Consider the following 20,091-nt stretch of genomic DNA (forward strand, 5'->3'; position numbering starts at 1 on the left):
GCCCTCATTATTTATGATTGCTTTGCATGTTCGAAACATACTAACATTTGTTTACCGTGCAGAGGCTGTGTTAAAAGGGCGGGGGGAAGGGACGGACGACACACGACACCTGTCAGTCTCTTTCTGCGCTCTTTTGTATAAAGACACAAGTAGCGGTTGCGTAGTTTCACAAAACATTTTCCTTCCCGTGCTCCATGATGCAACAAAGCAGGCTCGCAAGTCTGATTTACCTGAAATATTTGGGGAATACCAAGTACCTCCACTCACATACGCAAAAATGTATAGATGTGGAAAAGTAATGATGTCCTTCCTTTCTCAAGCAGTACCGGAGGGGAGCACATGACGTTTGTTTTTCTGTGGATTTGGGTCTCCTGACGGAGCCGAGGACCAGCTCCTGCTCATGGGACCTAAGGAGCTCTGACGATTTTATTTCTCGGTCACCTGCTGGGTAGGTACCCATCCTTCACCGGGCTGAACGAAATGACCGCTGAGGCCCCGAGGCAGCTTTCAGTTTGCCTGCCAGCGACTGGAGGGAGGCTATTTCGGGGCGAGGGGGGTGAAGGCAGCATCCACGCCGGGGAGCGCCCAGCGGGCGACACCAGCCCGGAAAGCGTCGAAGTGGTCAAGTGTCTGTCTGTCTGTTTGTCTGTCCGCCCGTCTGCCCTGTCCGTCCGTCCGTCGCGGCTACATGCCGCGGCTCGGTCGCCACCACCCGCCCCGGCGGCGGGGCCGGAGGCCAGGGGGCGGGGGCCGGGGGGCGGGGGCCGGGGGGCGGGGGCCGGGGGGCGGGGGCGGGCCGGGCTGGGCGGAGGAGGGGCTGCGCCCCGCCGGCCCCGCCGCACACACCGCCCCTCGCTCGGCGCGGCGGCGGCGGTACCGGGCGGCGGCTCCCGGCGCCCGCTCGGACGGGGAGGGCGCCCGCGGGACAGGTAGGCAGCGACCCGCCCCGCCCCGCCACGCCACGCCCCGCCCCGCCACGCAGGTGCAGCGCCGGTAAGCCGCGGTGCCGGTCGCGGGTGCGGCGGGGCAGCGCGGCGGCATCCCGGGTGGGTCGGCGGCATCGTCCCCGGAGTGGAGCGGGGCGGGGGTTGCCCTCGGCAAAGGTGTCCCCGGGGCAGCGGTGGGATACGCCGGCCCCGCTCCTCGGTGCCGCCGCCGTGGCAGACCGGCCAGGCGCCCGCGCGTGTTTCTCTCCGCGTTGTCGCTGGTGGGCGACCGGGCTGGTGGGGCGGCTCCGGGGCTCCGGGCAGGCTCGGCTCGCTCTCCCCAGCTCGCATCGTCTCCGTCTCCCGCGCTAGCGCTCCGGAGCCGGGACGGGTCAGTTCAGGCTCTCCGTAGAGCAGGGGGTTTGCGCGGAAGATCTTTTTTTAAAGCTCACTGTTCGCTTTCACGGAAAGCTTTTGTGGGTCCTAAAGAGCGACTGGAACGAGGGTACATACCGAGATGGAGAGATGTTTGTGTATGCATGCAAATAAGCATGACCTGCACGTGAAAATGCACATCTGTTTAATAACTTGACTTCGTTCCAGTGTACGGCTTTCAGCAGAAGCTACCTAGAGAAATTCTCGGTTGTGTGGTATCCTGTACAGATTTTCTTTTGGCGACAGTCATAGTAGTGTACATATTTCCTATTTTGTGTTTCAGCCAAGAAGCAGGCTCAATCTGGAAATGTGGGCACAAATCAATTAGGAGAAATAAGCAGCTGCTTTTCCTAGAATGAGCTGGGAATGCAGGGCTTTCCGGTAATCCTACACATTATCTAAATGTTGCTGCCAGTCATTGAGTACTTAAATATAGTCAAAGCAGATATGTATTTCCCAGAATCGTGTACAGCTCTGAAGTTTTTCTCAAGTACTAACTTTTGATTATGGAGCGAGTTTAAAACCTCAGTTTGGAACATGCGGTCAGTACTGATAATGTCTCATGGCATACTTTCTCAGGTTTGTAGCTGAGTTTTGGCAGCGGCAGTTTGGAAAGCAGATTAACATAATGACTCTATTTAGGAAAAATGTTTTTATCCAGCAACTTGGAAGAACAAAAAAAAAAGCCAAGTCTGGAGAGTGATATTTGTTTCCCAGCAGATAAACTACAGACCTAAGCTGAAAAGTCTTAGATGCTTTGACTGAGCAGCATGTCAGATGTGAGACTGAAACTGAAAGCTGGCTTCAGGCTTCAGTTTTCTTGTCAACATCCCTAAGTGGCATTTGTGCCCAATAACACAATTCCAGGAGGAGAGCATATGTAATTAGGTATGAGTGTTCTTCTTGAATTGCAGGGGAGTGTGCAACTTTCTGAGCTGGAGACAGAATTTAGGCAAATAACAGCCTGGGTAGCCAAATTATCTGTCTTGGTTGCTACTCAATGGCCCTGCAGATGAAATGGTATTAGGAAGCCTATTTTATTTTCCATCTCAAGTCAGAAAGGCCAGCTGGGCAGGTGTGCTCCAGATTTTTAATAAGCTGGACAAACAATGTAATTCAGGCCCAAGTTCCTACTTGTTTGCTCATATAACTTGTGCACCTGCACAGCATCAAAACATGGGACCTTATATAGTAAAATTTATTTAATTTTTTTCTTACCCAGACAACTGTAATCACCATGTGGCCTTGTCATACAATCAAATATAAACACATATGGCTCCCACAAGAGGTGGATCGGTTGCGTTATGTTAGTATTGATTGTTAATATAGTGTGGAGATGGCATGGCTTTGCGTTTGCCTTCTCAAGATGGTGCAGTTGTAAGTCTGGAGCGTTGCAAGTCTCTGCTAGAAGATGAGCACTTCACAGGATTTGCAATGAATTTTCTGTGTCTTGCTCACTGATTACAATCCATAGCTTGCAAAAAAATTCTCAGCTGCTGGCTGCTTAGTGACCTGTGTGAAGTAAGCTGGTTGTATCTGTTTAATTCCCCTGGAAATCACTTACCAGAGTTCCCCTGTTTTGAGTGTCAGGTGGTGAAATGGTCCAGAGTCTGCACTGTCCTCCACGGGCAGGGCTGTGCATGCCAGTTTCCACTCCCCACAGACAGCCCCAGTAGACAAAAACTGTACTGCCTTTGCCTCAATAGCATTGTGCTTTAGCCCTTTGTATACGATTTTTACCGTTTAGCTGCTCTAGGTAAAATATGCATAGCTAATGCCAACACTTTAAATGTGACTGGAGGTGGGGGGTTGTGTCCTCAGAGGGTGGGCACCGGGAGGACCTGTCCAGGGTTTACAGTATTAAATGAGCTGTTCTGCCCTGCAGGTGAACAGAGGAGTTTGACCGAGTGAACAGTTCTCAGGTGACTCTCAGAACCACGTTTTCCACAAAAGGATGTATTCTGCTGTATGGGGGCATACAGCTAGGGAAGCAAATGGGGTTTAACAGAAGCAGTTAATTCATCTATGCAAAGAACACAGGAACCGTGCACTAACTTACTTAAGTTTGATTAACATCTAACAGAATTTGGAGTGGGCTTTTGACTGCAGCTGGTAAGGATCCCTTGAATTTATATTCAGATTACTTGGCAGGAGTTTTGCACCGTGTCTCTACATATCTTTTTCTTGTCTAGGCATTTTCACTTCTTCTCATTAGGGGAAGTAAGTGGCTTTTGAAGAAGGAAAAAAATAAAACAGGTTCTTTGCATATGTGCTACAATTTTAGTAAAAACAAAGATACGTTGATTCTTGCATAGAGAATACTGTAACATGGATGTGATCCAGTATATTAATTTTTTAAATGGAACATGGTGTAGGGCAGTAAAAATCCACTATAAGCCTTCCTTTAGATGTGGAGTGGAATGGTGTAGTGGAATTACAGCCAAAGTTCTTACATCCTCATTCCCATTAAGCAGTGTCTTCCTTGGTGAATGATGCCAGTGGCACCATATTTCACTATATAGTAGTTATGTTACCAAATCACTGTCAGCAATGGAATTTGACCCTGATTTTTAATATTGAGATGAGTTTCCCAGTAATGGGTACTCATATTCCCCTTTGAAGATTTGAAACAGATGCTAGAATCAGCATATTGTGAACTTAGGTAAAACTGCATTATTTTTTCATGTATGAGAAGAATCTGTGTCTTGATATTCCAGATGTTTTTCTTATGAAAAGAGTATGTATCATCTAAAGCCATCTGTCAGAAAAATAGGAGGAGTATTCTGGGGAGGGATTGGCTTTACTGGAATAGCTTTATTGATTGTGTCAGCATTCTTGTTAATTAACCCATTCAAATTGTCTGGTCTTTAATTGATGTTTTGCTTGTGTAAGGATTTGTGGTTCATGTCTTTGGATGTACACATTAGGTTTATATTAAAATGTAGACAGCCAGCTCTTCATGTTTTATCTGAGTTTTGTATCTGACAATTGTCAGAGGAATTAGCCCATAGTCAGCAATGAGGTACTAATTCTGAGCCCTTTTGATGTGCAAGACAACAAAAGAATATAGATTGGGAAGCAGAAAGCATAATTTTAACTTTGACACTGACTTGCTGTGTGACCTCAGGAAAGAAATTTAATCTTTCTTCTGCTGTGTAAAAGAACACTCTTCTAAGCCTACCAAATTATTTTTGTTGAACACACTGAGATGCAAGTTAACTCCTGCAAAGAAACTTGAATATAAAGACTTCATATTAATGTATCTTCTATTTAAAATAAAAACACCAGCACTAACAGCTGTAGGTTGCGGCTCTAGTGTCCCACCACTCTGGTCACAGGAGCTGTACAACAGCACAAAAACAATAGCAAAAATAATCTTGCCTTTTATAATCCAAAATTTAAGACAAAAGACAATAGGAAATAAGGAAGGACAATGAAATAATGAAAACAGCTGTCAAGCCACAGTCATATTATTATTCATCAAAAATCATGGAACTTAAAATGTTTAAAGGGTTTAATGATAATTTTTTTCAGGTGAGAGTCTTCAAATAGGAGACAGTGTAGAACTACTTCTCTGAAACACCAGTATATTACCAATGAGGGCTGGTACTGTGGCCCTGCCAAAGAAGAGGTCAACATCTTCTTAAGTATGAGAAATGTTGGGTATGGGAAGAGACCATGGAAGGCAAGGGGAGGCTCAGAGAAGTCATGACATTAGGGCAATGCAGAAGGTGGATTTGTCAGGCTGGGCAAGAGAAGACCAGCAGGGGTTTGTGGTGTGCATGAAGTTGTCCAGGCATGAGACTGGGGGGGCCCTGACCCAGCCCAATGGTGTCTCTCACGGGCAGTGCTGGTCTGGGAGGGTGTGCTCAAAACAGTGACGGAGGATGTAGAGAAGAAAGGAGGGCTGGTCAAGGCTGCTCAAGAAAGAAAAATGATCAAGAGAGAGATAATGTGTGTTCAGGGTGACTGACACGTCTATGAGCAGTAGCAGGGTGGAATGCCAAACCAGAGTTTAGCAGAAGATACGTCACTTAGATGGACGGCAAAGGAAAGAAAAATCAACTGGACAGAAAACAATAAGCAAGCTGGTAGTTTGTTGTTCCATGCATACCCCCATTTCTTTTGGAAAGAAGCCATTGCTTTGTGAAGTTTTCTGTACATTGCAAGCATTACGCTGTAAGTGCTTGCCACATCACGCTTATCTCCTTCAGGGGTAGATCCTGTAAGCCCTCTTCAAAGTGAGTAGTGCTGTATTCCATGTAACTGTACGAGACAAACATGTGCAGCACAAAATGATTCAGAGAGACAGTAAGGGCAGGAGGATGTCATTCTTAACATGCTTTGGTCTTAGCCCTATGAGAATATTTTTCATTAATGAAAACAAAGACATCTGTGCAGGGTTTCAGTGAGTTTAGCGTGTTCACAGCATCTTTTGAAGTTTCTCCTATAATCTTCTCTAATATTCAGGACTTTTTTGGGGTACTTGGTGAATTTAAAGGATTTACACAGCAAGTAATAACATTGTCACCTGTTAAGTTACTCATATTTGTCTTGTGGACATGTTTTGATTTTATCTTGCAGACATTTTTCTGAAGTACAGGAGAAAAATATTCAAGGTGGAGATAACTTTGACTTGGGATTTTTCCCATCCCCAACTGTTACTTGGAATGAAATACTCTGCTGTCAGAGGCCTTAGGAAAAGACATGATGAGATCCTCATCTGTGGTTTGCAAAGGACCTGGCAGTGCCATGCACCGCCTATACTCTGCAGTCACGCTGCAGCTCTGCAGCAGTGCCAGCCCAGGGTGTGGGAGATGCCCGAGAGCTCCCCAGCTCCAGCTCTGCCCGTGCGTTGGGGTTTCCCATGGGGAGCCAGCACGTGCTGGAGGAAGCTGTACGCTGCAGTCTCATTTTGACACACAGATTTGACCGTAATAATTCATATCTAAAGATCAGGGCTACAGGGTGCATCTGCCTGGCATTGTAGATGCAGGCGGGAACAGCGAGATTGTTAGTTGCTGGAACAAAGGGGAGGAATTTGCAGCTGTGATGCTGTGCTTGTCTTCTCCTAAACTGGGTTTTAGGGGGATCCCACTACCCTGCTGGAATCCTTCTGACCTCACATACTGCAAAGGTGAACTAAATCAAACTTTCTTCTATGTTTTCACTATTGTTGGCTTCATTCAGAACTTTTGTGCTACGGCAGCCTATTTTTTATTAACTATGTTGCTCAACACTTGAGTTTGGTGTTGATTCATGCATAGTGATTTAGATGATGGCTATTTTATGTTACTTGCCCCTTTCTTCATGTGACCCATAGGGAAGTTTCAGAATCAGTTGATTTGGATGGGAGCTTTTGAATCCTGACTTTTAAAGTTTCGGCATTGCTGAACTGATTAACTAAAGAAGAGCGTAAGAGTTTCAATCACAGGGCTCTGCCAAAAAGAGCCCCCAAAGTGAATATTTTGTGTGAAAGCATGCCTTGCAGTTTAAGCCCGGAGTGACAATGATTGTAACACAATGCTGTTCATGTGACAGCCAGACAAAGAGGCCATTATGCACGGCTGGCTGGCATCAGATCCTCCCAAAGCCAGTAGTCAGACTAAGCTTGGTGGCCCTGAAAATGTGAATACAGTGGAAGCTCTTGCATGTTAAAAAAGAAGAAAAAGATGTGTGTGTGTGTGCGCGCGCACACGCGTGTGTGTGCGCCAAGGTCCAGTTAAGTTGTAAGTACAAAATGACATAATTGATTTGCGTATGATTTTTGGAAAGTTGCTGTCAGGAATCAGCAAAAAACATGTAACATAGCACTGAGGACAGACATGGTGGGAATAAGACAGAGCGTCAACAGACCAAGTAGATCTTATAGTTCCTTTGCTCCATGCTGCAAGATTGCTTCCTACAGTGTGCTTTTGAGCATGTATAACTGAGTTTTAGTTTCCTCTAAAGTGTTTACAAATTTTGGACTGCACTGATCTGCCAACACACACGTGTTATGATCATTGGAACTTCGGCACAAATAAAGCTTATGTGTGGTTGTGGGAAGCATTTGTTTGGTGACTGACAAACCCTCTTCAAAGGGTTGAAGCCCACCGGCAAGAATCAGAGCACTTGATACTTCAAATGTCCCTGACAACTTGTGAGCTGCAGCAATCTTGGCCCCAAAGGCAGCATACTTGTGTCAGCCATTGTAAATCTACTTAAAAAATAGGATACAGCAGCTGGAGTGGAAAGCTCTTCAATTAGAAATGTATTTGTTTAAAAACAACTGTTTTGCCTTTGCAGCCCTGAGGGCTGGATTGGCACCCAGTGATGACCGGAGTCACTGGTGATCACAGCCGGCAAAGGCACTTTGGCCTCATTCCCTAGCTACTGCTGTACATTACTTTTTAAAATTTTTTTTTTCCTTTTTTATCTTTTTTTTTCTCCTTTTAATTTTTTTTTCCTTTTATCTTTTTTCTTTTCCCCTTTTTCTTCCTCTCTCCTCTTTCTTCCTTTTTCTTTTTTCTTGAGGACCTTATTAAACTAGTGTTTGCTTTTGAGTGATATTTGCTCCTAAACACTTCACTTAAGGGAAGCACATAATTTATGGAGCGGTCTGCCTGTTTGTTGGTATATTGGTACTGGTATAAAAACAAAGCACCAGTTAGTTCAATTTCTTTAATTCCACGTAGGTTCAAATATTTTTTTTCATTTTGCTCTGTTACTCTTTCTGAATACAGAAATTAAAAATATAAAATTATTTCATATTCTGCAGTTGTGTTTTGTTTATACTGACACCTTTTCTTACTTTGTTTACACTTTGCCAGTGAATATTTTCCTTTAGAGAAGCTTTTGAAGTGCAAAGAGGAACAGAAAGCATTTTTTGCAACTGGTGACAGAGTATTAAATAATTCATCTTTTCATTTATTCAGTTCTCCATCATTACGCTTGTCTTTGGAGGGTTTTTTGTCTATACCTTTGGGAGACACTATCACCAAAATTACTTATGCCTATATTAAGAATTTTGTGTCATCAAGAATTAATCTGAAGAGGGTCAGGCTGTATCTTGTGTTTGGGGTAGAAATTATAAATCATGGAGCAACGGTATATTGGTAGCTCTATTTAAATACACCATACAAGTGCCTGAAGAGCTGGTGATTTTGTTACTCCCACCTGCACCAACGAAGGGCCAAGCTCAGTCCTGCTCCATCCAGCATGTGCTGAGAGTCTGCCCCCGGCAGCCAGCCCTTCCCCGTGCTCACCCCCCACGCTCCAAAAACATAACTCTCAGGAGTTGTTGCAGGCTCTGTATGAACTTGGCAGTTCTGCTCACAAATTCCTTTTTATGCCAAGTTGCTTGTGGTTGAGGATCAAAACTACAGAGCTTAATGATTTTGTCTGAATTTTACATGTCAGTAAAAATCCCAGCCAATTTTGCCCTGACACTTGGAATTTTTTTGGTGGTTGTTGCTTCATTCTTTTACCTTAGTGTGCTTGAAGAGTCTCACTGCTCCTCAGAAAAAAACAGGTGTTTGGTTTGGGGAGCAAGGTTGGCATAGTTAGACTCCTGACCAGCTTCTTCCTCCAGTGTTTACCTTACATGTTTGAGTAAATCTTTTTAATAGAAAGAAATACCGAGGATACAGCCCAGCTGGTGTCAGAGGGAGACTGTCAGTCTAAGAAATTCAGTGATGTCTCTGAGTAGGTCAGGTGAGTAAATGCTTGTTGAGGGTAAAGCTGGGCTAGACGGGCTGTTTTTTCAAACAGTGCTCAAGAAAAGGATCGGTACTTATTAAATTTTTTAAACTGCATTAGAAGGGTGCCAGATTGCATAGAAGTTAGGATTTCCTTTTCTCGTGCAAGCACTATGGAAATGATGCTTGTGATTTCTGTATGTGCTGCCATTAAAGGATGTTTGTAGGCCACGGCACAGCCTTGTTGACAGCAGTGGATTTTAATTATCCATATAATTACTTTTTTGTGCATAAGAATCTCTTCAATTGTAAGTCAGTATGAATGTCCTAAAAGTGGGTGTCATGTGAAACAGCATATTGTCTGTCTCCTGAAGACAGCAAAGCAAACAGCCTCTCCAAATCTGAAATCACATCTCTACATGTGGCCCTTTTACTCAACAAAAGGAAAGTATTACTTCCAAATACTAATGTTTGGATTTGTACAAATGAACTCATGTTGCGGGTGTGCTTTAGTGTTCAAATCGCATCCTCCTGTACCATGTTTGGGTTTGGGACCACAAAAGACAAGGACATTTGAGTATGTATTTTAAAAATTATGGGTAGGGCTTAATGCAGAGATGGTGCTGTATGATTCTTGCCTGCTATGTATGGTTTGGTATAGGTGTTGCTCTCTCTCATGATGTAAGCTGTCACAGTCCTGTTCGATGTTGTCAGGTCCTCCCATCCTTTTAGTGTTTTCTGATGCATTGGAAGTGTCCAAATTACTGTATTCAGTGACATTAAAATAAGGGAACTTTGAAACTTGTGAAATTTTGTTTTTTATGATGCAACTAGGAGACTTCCAGGAATCTAAACACCTCAGGAAGATTTCATGGAAAGATGGGAAGGAGATTTGTCAGTTGTGTTCAACAAGTCTTAGTTTATGTTCTCTCTAGAGCAGTGTTTGCTTTCACAGAAAATCTGGGTAATTGTAGTAGGAATAAACAGGCATTTAAGTGTAAACAGAGTTTTTGTGGATTCCTAAATGGGAGTCCCATTTGCCAATTTGTACCATTGTCCCACTTGCCCCTAATTTTGTGATGCTGCTTCTAGAGTGGTTACTCAGGTGCTTTGTGAGTTCTCACGTGCTTTGTGAGTGAGCAAGTGAATATCCACAAACCCTGGGCAGTTCTTTAGTCGGAGACTTCACAGTCTGTTCTCCCAGACAAAGGCCATGTTCCTCGAAGCAGCAAAGGTGAAGCAGTTAAGTAATTAGTACCTGTCCACCTTGGCTGTATGTTGTTTGGAGAGCATGGAAGAGAGGAAGAATAAAATGCCTGGTGCGATTATTGCCGGAGGGTGGTGTTGCTTTGCCCTTTGGTGGGAGTTTCTGATATACTGCAGCTGAGGAGTGTTTCACTGGCTGCAGTGCATTATCATTATTATTGTCATATTGTCATAATTATTTTTATTTATTTATTTAAATGGATTCTGTTTAACTACATGATTGCTTTTTATGCATAACAATGCTAATTAAGACATTTATTTTTTTCCTGCCATGACGAAGATCTGGGCACCAGTGGCCAGATGGCTGCTGCTGCTGCTTTGCACTGGTGTTGTCTTCCTGGCATGACCCATAGGAAAGAAGAAATACATAACACTCTGGAGTTTCTCAATGTCATGTTTGCGAAGAGAGGAACTGTAAGTCCAGGAGCAAAAAACCCACCTCCCCGGCCTTGCTGGCCCTTCCTGCTGAGGTGCAGGAAGGCTGCTTGTCTACTGAGTGTAACAGCCCTGGTAAAAACTGTTTCCTTCCCTTCTTGTGCAGGGGACGGATGTCTTAAACCTTGGCCAGGGCATGGGCTTCGTGTGGGCTTTGTCGCTCTGGCTGTAGCCCGCCTGGGCGCTGAGGCATGAGCTCTGCCTTTCCAGTGGGTTGAGGAGGCATCCCTGTACGGGGATACTCTGCACCATGTACTCAGGTGTTTGACATGGGGACTGCGCCTTGCTCTGGTTTTCAGATTTGACAATGGCGTTTCTAAAGAAAATTTCACAATTTGCACAGGCTGCCTGACTCCATTGCTCCATCACCACCGAAATCATAGTCTGCCGCTTCACCATCCTCTTTTGGCCTACAAAAACCTCTCTTAACATACTCATCTCCTTTCCTCCTACTTCATTCTGCTTAGACAGTGAAAACGTAAAAGCAGAGAAAATCATTTGCGACCTTTTTTCCGCCCCGGCCGTGGACCATGCGAGAGCTGTGCGTGGGCTCCTCTGGGCGCTGGGCGAGACCCCTCGGGGCAGACCGCTGGATGGGGGCATTTACCAGCGGCACCGCTGGCTTGTGTGTTTCACTCGCAGCTCCGCCTGCTCTGTAATGGAGCTTTAGTGCTGCTTTAATCCATGCCACATGCGGGTGACCCGAGCAAACCCTGTGGGAAGACAGAAGCCCTGTTGTGTGTTTGTGGAGCAGTTGCTCGGAAGCTGATGTACAGCTGTGGCTGGGCTTGTTTGGAAGTGAAGAGTAACTTGATCTTTTAATCTTTTTTTTCTTTTTTTTTCGTCCTCCCGAGACTGATATTGTAAATAACAACTGTTTCTGAAGGCCAGTGAGATTGAAATGCATATTTTAAATTGAGGGATAGATTTCATGAAGGTTTTAGCTCTGTGCAAAGAATGTGCTTTATTTTTTTTTTATAAATTAATTTTAGCTAGTTTAATTTCTTTTAAAATAAAAGACATAAGAGAACAGAGGCCCCAATTTTCTTACTTGCATTGAGCAAACCAGGACTAACTCAAGTGAAATCAGTGACTTTCAGAGTAACTGAGGCGAGGTGCATGAACACGGATCGCTTGTGCATTGTAGGATCTGTGAACACACATACACGTCTGTGTTGTCCAGCTATCCAAAACCTGCCTCCACCAAAGTCAGAAAAATTGGCCTCTTTTAATAGATTATTAAATTTTCTTTTAGAAAAAAGCTGAATTGCCAGCTCTGTAATGGACTCAGCTGAGAATACACAGCAAAATTAATGCTTCTTATGCTTGAGGGTTGATTCGGATTAAAGGCACTACACATTGCAAATACCAATATGCAGGTATGCCACAGGGCTTCATCACTGCAAGACAGAAGATGGTACTGAATGGAAGTGAGTTTCACTAGTTTCAGGGAAGTTGTTTAAACTCTGAAAGCACAAAAAAGTGCTTTTTTAATTACTGACTAAGAAGATCAGGTGAGCAGTTGTTGAAAAATCTCTCACAGCAGGAGAGATCCTTCCCTGCTTTAGGTATCCCCACTGCTGTCAGTAGATTTTTCCACCTCGGTAACCCATTTCAGAGAGCTGGGAGACTTAATCTCATCCCTGGAACAATATTGTTCCTCTGCAACTTTAATGCACTTTTAAGATATGTTCCATTCTTTTTTGCTGAACACTAGTTCATGCCAATTTGCATTATGTGTGAATAATGACAGCCAGGATGTGCATTCATAGTAAGTGAACCTCAAAGGATGCAGTGATTTGGGGCTCTGGTCTGCACCATTAAAACACAGAAGATTTTCTTCCTGTCTTTGCAGACTGTCAACCTTTCTGTGTGTACCACACCCTTTTACAAGTCAAAAATAGATTTTGGAAAATAGATTTTTGTTTTCTTTGGTTTGGTTTGCTAAAGTAGTGCTGACATGCAGGAAGGAAATGCTCTTTCTCATCTAGCAATGAGAGGAGATGTGAAAAAAGTCTGAGGTTGCTGTCGTCGGTCTTCAGTACTAAGTTTTTTGGAATTACGTAGAAATCCATTGCAGTCACTCCAAAAATGTCTAGTGGCATTCAGAAACATCTCCGGAGGCTGCCTCCTAGGATGTACTTTAAGCGTCCTCTTCTTCTCCTGTGGGAGTCTCTCACTACAATTCAATAAATTACCATGCTTTCTGTTGTATTGTCTCTCTCCAGGGAAATACCAAAGTTTTAGGACATTGAGGTTTTCTCTTAGGCATATAGGTGTGTTTTTCTTCGTTGCAGTTTACAAAAAGAATACCAATGGGAAAATTAAAGAATGAAAAAGCAGATAGACAAGAGGGCATTATTGGCCCCTTCAGAGGTGACCCAAATCTGTTAAAAATTCTCAGTTGTGGTATTGTGTGTGGTGATTCCTTTGTAAATGTGTAAGACCCAAAAGTCTGTATTTCATGATTCTGATGCTATACCCACAGTAAGGACTGTAAGCACGATGTGCATGTTATTGCCACTGTGGCAAAATATCGAGCTGGAGGCATGTGTCCTAAGGGTAGGCTGAAAATGGAGACTAGCAGACCTAAATTTTGTTTTCAGCTCTGCTGTTGATTTTTTTTAATGAAATGAGAGAAAACATTTAGACGGGAGTGTAAATACTTTCCATATATAGTGTGGTTATTAAAAGTAGCCTTAAGAACAAAAAGCCTTACAGTGTTAGAAAAAGTGTTGTAGGTCTTATAGGGAGTTATGTTGATAAAAATACTGTACGTGAGATTATTACATAACATATACCTGAAAATAAGTGTGCTTAAGTAAGTGAATCCCATCTTTTGCTATATTAAAGAGGCTGAGGGAGATCAGGTATTTGCAAAAGGCTCATGAGAAGAAAGAGACCCCAGAGACAGAACGCCACATGGAAACTTGCTGGAACCTCTTGCAGCATGGAGCAGCCTTGGACTCCTGAGAGCACAACAAAGACCTTCAGACGGTGACAGAGAGCATCTGCCCTGGCTCATCTCACCCGTTGGGGGAGACTCTTTCCAAAAAATGGTCACTTGCTCGCCTGGAGGGAGGGAATTGGGTGTCCCAATCTGCCCTCCAGAGAGAAGAAACTATTCATGGATTAGTTCACTGGGCAGCTGATCGGTTGGGTCAGATGAAACGCCCGTCACTTGCCCCAGGTCTTGGACGACAGCTTTGCTTTAGCTTTCAACACAAGGGCATCCTTCTGCCTTTCAGGAGCGGATGCAATGGATATCGGTACAGTTTTCGTTGCTCTTCTACACATTCCTACCTTTCTTCTCACTCTCTTGAGCAGTGCAGAAAATCGGTAAGGAAGGTCAGATAATCCCTTGCTCCTTACTGGATGAAATGGATGAAAAGAAGTAATTTTAAGCAATATGGCAGCTGGCCTGTCCATCTTCCTTGCTGACAATAGCAACATACATTTCTGTGCTCTTAGTAGAAAGCCTGTGTGAAATTGGAAAGTAGCAGTTAGTCAAGGGAGAGAGTGCCTGCAAGCTCAGAGTCGTTAGACTACGTCAGGACTGGTGGATGCTAAGAGCTTGGGTTTTAGAGCCAAAAGAAGATCAGCTGGTAGTAAAAACAATGTAATAGAAGTTATTGGCCAGTCCAAGCCTGGAGTTTTCACCAGGTGTTGTGACAGTGAATCTGAGTCTTTAGTCATCAGAATTAAGTCAGTTGTCAGCACAACCCCACATAAGGCCATGGACAGGAGGAAGGATGCACTTCCTCCCAGTGTCCTGCGATCCCTCGGGGCAGCTCCTCTGATCTCTCCCTTTTACATGGGCTTTGCTTTCCCCTACTCGTTTGCATTGTCTGCTCCCAGGGAGCTGCAGTCGGGTTTGCTATCTGTGCAGAGAACATCCTGCTAAGCTGCCTGGAGCGTCCCTGCTGTGGCCAGCGAGGTGACCTGGCAGACGCTGGCAGCATTGAGCTGTTGGGCTGCTCTGGATTTCAGGGAGAACAAGCAGTTTTGTGCGTGAGTTCAGGTTTCATCCCAAATTTCCACACAGATCAGAAGAGAGTGTCCATTCTGTTTTCAGTCTTCCCAGAAGCTCCCTCACACTGTGATCGTCCAGTCCCTCTGCAAAGGCTGTGCTGTTTTTCACTGTCCTCTCAGCTGTTTGCTCGCCTGCTAGCAAAATAAAGCAGCAGATACACTATTGAATGTGAAATTTCGTCCTGTGCAGTTTCCAAACTCTGGATTGCTTATGTCTCTCATCCGTTAAAGAGAGGCAACACATTCAGACATTCAGATGACCACTGCGTTTCCCTCTGAAAATAGTGAATGCTTTTGATTTCCCTTTAGAAAAACACCATGCACAATTCGCAATACTTCTTTTTATTTTTAATGAATGACTGAACCAAGGCCAACGTTCCTGTAGTTTTAGCTGAGCAGCAGCAGAAGTTGTAACAGAGATGCTTCTAATGCCAGTTGCGCTATATGTTATAAGTCTACTTACAAAGTTTGCCTTTTTTCTGGCACAGTCTTTGACACATACACTCCAGTCAATCACAGTAAAGTGCCTAATAACAGATGTGGCAATTAAGCTGAAGAATTCTGTCTCTCTCTTTTAATTTTTATTACACAGAATAACAAAGTACCTCATTAAACCCACCATCACAGAGATTTTTTTTTACTTTGGCATACAAATGTCAGCAAAAATTAGATCTCTGAATAGGGTGCCTTGTTACTAAAGGTGCTTTGTCAGACAATGCTATGAATAGACCATTTTTGTAATGACGGATATGTGCTTGTGCTACTGCTGTCCTTTTACAACCCATACTGCAAAGAGGTACAGGTTTAAAGAAAGCAACATATGTCCTGAAGGATAACATTTTGAGGGATTTAGGCCTTGTGGTCAAGTTAATAAAAATGTGGTCTTGATTCTTCTGGGTTCAAATTACACTGCCTTCAGCTGGAATTAGCAGCAGACATTTAAGAAGGTTTCAGAAAACCAATAACCAAAGTAAATGAACATATTTTAATATGAGAAATTATCTTGAAAAAAGATATTAATTGCAACCAAAAAAATCTCCTTTTGATTGTTAGAGCTTCTAAGGCATTTGCCTTCATTAGTTTCTTTTAATGATGTACCGGGCACTCTTTGTAAAGGAGAATCTGATTCATCATTAAAAGAAATTAATTTAAGAATTTAATGATTTTAGTTGTCTTAGAAATTATGGTAAGAGAAAACTGAAACTGATATAAATCAGTACTGGAAACTTTGATGTGAAATTACTCTTTTAGTATCAAGGTGTTTTTATGCATAAAATACAGAGTTGTTTACTCTGCCATTGTTGGAAAGAACATTTTTTTTAACTGCCTGTCAGGAGTGTTGGGAGCAGTTTTATTTCTTAGAGGTATTATTTATTCACCAAAGCACAGCGTCTTGTCTTACAGCTTCAGCTATTTATCTAGGAGTATACTGCATCTGTCTGTGTCTGTGTACATTTACCTGCATGTACATATATGCACCAGCATGCATGTGTCTGTGCGTGCATAGACACACGCACAAACTCATGAAAGAGTGAAAGTGTGCAGATACCACTGGCAGTTGGCAAGCTGAATTTCTCCCTAGGATTATTTTTTTTTCTCTGCTGACAGATAGGGAAGCTAAGTACTAAAAAAACCTGCAAAAATGATTTTAAGTTTGTAATATTTTTAAAAAAGAATGTAATGTTGAGTTTGTCTTAAATGTTCAGCTATTCCTTAACCTGTTGTTCATATTATGTCCATAGGTATTACAGGCCACAGATGGGATAATGAGACCAAATTGTCACCCTGTAATGTCAAGGAGCAGTGCAAATCAAACAAACTAGGAAGTAAAGGTCAGGGAGAAAGCTCACGGATATAAGCATTGTTTCCATAACTGCATATACTTACAAGCATTATGAAAGGTATAGTTAGAATAAAACATAAGTCTTGCCCCAGTTCTCCTGGGGCCGTAGCAATGATATACAGCTGCCACCAGTATAAATGGACACAGTATGATCACTTGATGGCATCTTGTTAGGGCCTTCAGCAGTAGTAAATTAACTGTGGTAGAGAGAGGCAGGGAGACAGGTGTGAAATGAAATGAGTAGGTGGGAAAATGGGTCTGGTCTTGCACATAGAATCATAGAATCATTTCGGTTGGAAAAGACCTTCAAGATCATCGAGTCCAACCATTAACCATGCCCCCTAAACCATGCCCTGGAGTACCCTGTCCACTTGCTTTTTGAATATCTCCAGGGATGGTGACTCAACCACTTCCCTGGGCAGCCCGTTCCAATGTTTGACAACCCTCTCAGTAAAAAAATTTTTCCTAATATCTAACCTAAATCTCCCTTGCCTCAACTTGAGGCCATTTCCTCTTGTCCTATCTCCAGACACCTGACAGAAGAGACCAACACCCACTTCACTACAACCCCCTTTCAGGTAGTTGTAGAGAGCGATAAGGTCTCCCCTCAGCCTCCTCTTTTCTAGACTGAACAACCCCAGATCCCTCAGCCGCTCCTCATAAGACTTGTGCTCAAGTTGTTGGTCTATAGAGCTCCTTCCATTTATTCCAGCTAGTAGCAGCTCCAAAAGATGCACTGAAAGTATCTCCCAATGTTGTTGAGCCAGTTTACTGTGAAAATCACAGTCTTACATGTTGCTCACTCTACAGGATGGCCTGATCAGGTTATATTGTAGTGTCACTGAAAGCTGTTTGGGGCAGAATTCCCTTTGACTTTAATGGAAATAGGATTTGCCCCTTTAATTGTGGTTCTGTTAAAAAATTAAAATTAACCAGTCTCTTTTGGTTTTGCATTATGGTCTTCCATTTTCCCCTTTGAGGAAGGAATGCAGGAGTACTACATCCATTCTAGCCTTTGCAAACGCCAAAAGGTGGAAGAAGTGAATGAATGAAGTGTCAAAGGAAACACTTCTGGGTTCCCAATTGTTCTACCAGAATGTTTTGGATTTACTTTGTGGGGGGAGGGTGGGGAGTGTGGGAGGCTTGTGTGATGAATCATAGATGCTTTGAACTTGACTGCTGGAGGTGAAAAAGAAAAGCTGGTAAGTAATGCATTGAAATGTTCAGAAGCTGTTAAAATGAGGTGGCATCAGAGTTAATTAACTTTTTTTTAAAAAAGCAGATAATTTGAAAATTGAAGTCTATAACAGAGTACTGTGAATGAGGATTTACAAGAGCGAAATGCTTAGTCTAAATCATGAAAACAGGAGCTAACTGGAGTGACAACTTTATTTTCTGTAGAGCATTATATGCAAAATGGCATTTCCTGGGATGATTTACAAAGGTAAGTGTACTGAAGCAGTATTACCAATAAATTTGTTCACAAATTGTAACAACTGGTTAGCATCTAGAAGATATAAACAAATGAGGGTGTTCATATGTCTGATTTTCATAATGAAAGGGTCCAGTGAAAGGCTGTGACAAGTGTGGGGAGCTGCAGACTGAAGAATTTTGCCAGCGATAACAGAGGCTGTGTCTGGGAAAGGGAAGAATCTAATGTATGATGGAAATGTATGTGGAAAAAGAGAACATGCATGTAATGGGGAAAGGAAAGAAACAGAGGCAGTCTTTGAAGAGGGCTGAAACAAGAAAGCAGAAGACTTTTAAAGGAAGTGGGGCATATCTGAAATGGATCCTAAATTGCAGAGGAAGCTAAAGGAATAGTCCGAGTCCTGTGATTGTATTCCTTTATACCCCGGCAAAAAAATGGAAGTGACACAGTGTCTGGAAGGCTGGTACTTGAGATGATACGAAAAGAGGGGTCACAAAAGCTACAGTCGAGAGAGGGTAAAACCATGAATGAGAATTTCCGCAGCAGTGGAATCAGGGCATTGGTGTATTTAGGCAACCACAGGATTGTCCCAGACAACTTGTCAGTAACCACAAAGTTTTCACAGTTGCATCCATGAATACAATATCCTTTCTTATGATTCCCGTTAGAAAAAAATGAAATATCAGATGTCTGGTGATGCCGTCTGCTTAAGTGACTATGTTAAAAATTCGATACAGATTTCTTACCACGTTATTCTGTAATAAACAGAGCTTTCATACATGTCACTAACATCTAACTTGAGAAGAAACTTTTCCTTAAACACATTCATCCAGCCATTTTTACTCTTAGCCTTGTAGCTTTCACCTGTACTATTAAAACAGCCCTAGCATGAATATACAGGCTGATGGTTCAGTAAGGAACACATTATTTGACTGAAAAAAGGAAAGGGGAAGAGGAGGGAAAGGAAGTCTGTCTGTGTGGATATGACTTTTGTATCGAGCCCTATACTGTGCAGCCTCTCTTAAAATATATGTTATTTGCTTTCACTACTGTTAACTGTCAACATCCACCCAGGGTAAGATGCCCAGGGCTGATAGGTGCCATCTGTGTACAGACTGAAAGCTGCTGGTCCCTGCGTCAGTAGCCTCGTCCCAGCCAGGTGACATCACCAGCCACCCCCTGGCTTCCGCGTGTCTCTGCATCCCACCACTGTTTTCTTCCAAAACTTGACCTGTGGCTTCCCTGGGGGCAGCTGGCCAGCCCTGGGGTAATCTGCAGCTGTGATGAGGGGCTGGAAGGGGAGGAGGAAGACCTTGAAGGTCTGGCTGGAGGGTGCAGGCAACAAACAGCTGCAAAAGCTTGCCCAGAAACAGGCAGTAAGCTGGGAAACGGCAATCTCTGAAGATCTCCATGCACTTAAGAGAAAGAGGTGGTGGTTGAGGGTGGCTTTTCTAAAACCAGGCTTCTGCGTGCCCTTCCCTATGTGTGGAAGGGGGAGCTACTCTTGGTCCCGAATTGTCCCCTGGTGACAAGCTGCACCTTGCCATTACCCAAAAATAGGACCCTGAGACAATGCTACCATCAACAGTACAGACACACCCTGTGAAGATTTTCGGTGGTCTGTGTTTACAAAATCGGTTTATTATAAATTCTTTTTAGAAACAATTTCCTTTTCTCTGTCATTCCTCATCTCACATACAGCTTCTCTGTCCATCGCTTACTCTTGTTTCATTATTTGGCTTGGGATGAAAGAGCATTAAGCATCTTGAGGAATTTTCCAGTTTTTTTTTTTGGTACGAGAGCCTGAAGTTAAAGCAATAGATTATTGCCCACTAGTACCCAGACCAGAAATAGATAACAAGTATACTCACCTGGCATAGTTTTATATGGTTCACTTGAAGTGTCTTGTGTAAAAGAAGTATATCGGGGTTTATGTTCTAGTTGCTATTTCATCTTCTGAAAGTGTGCCTTTCAGATACTTTGGTTTGGATTCTAGACAATTTTAACTGTCTTTACTTGGTAACTCTTCATCTGGGTGGAAAA

The 20,091-nt window shown here is 43.2% G+C and overlaps 1 protein-coding gene across 4 annotated transcripts in view; it reads left to right on the forward strand.

Annotated features, from left to right (window-relative positions):
* The first annotated feature begins 241 nt into the window (after nt 1–241).
* MEGF10 (multiple EGF like domains 10) overlaps nt 242–20,091 on the forward strand; it is a 112,625-nt gene continuing 92,775 nt past the window's right edge. Inside the window, exons 1-2 of one of the 4 annotated variants that reach the window (XM_052778335.1) lie at nt 242–448; nt 3,247–3,473. The gene's annotated coding sequence lies outside the window, so the exon portion shown is untranslated. Of the gene's footprint in view, nt 449–840; nt 930–3,246; nt 3,474–20,091 lie in introns of those variants that run through there. The other 3 variants (XM_052778337.1, XM_052778339.1, XM_052778336.1) reach the window with 3 other exon arrangements.

The sequence above is a fragment of the Harpia harpyja genome, chromosome Z (assembly GCF_026419915.1).
Source record: "Harpia harpyja isolate bHarHar1 chromosome Z, bHarHar1 primary haplotype, whole genome shotgun sequence".
Lineage (NCBI taxonomy): Eukaryota > Metazoa > Chordata > Aves > Accipitriformes > Accipitridae > Harpia > Harpia harpyja.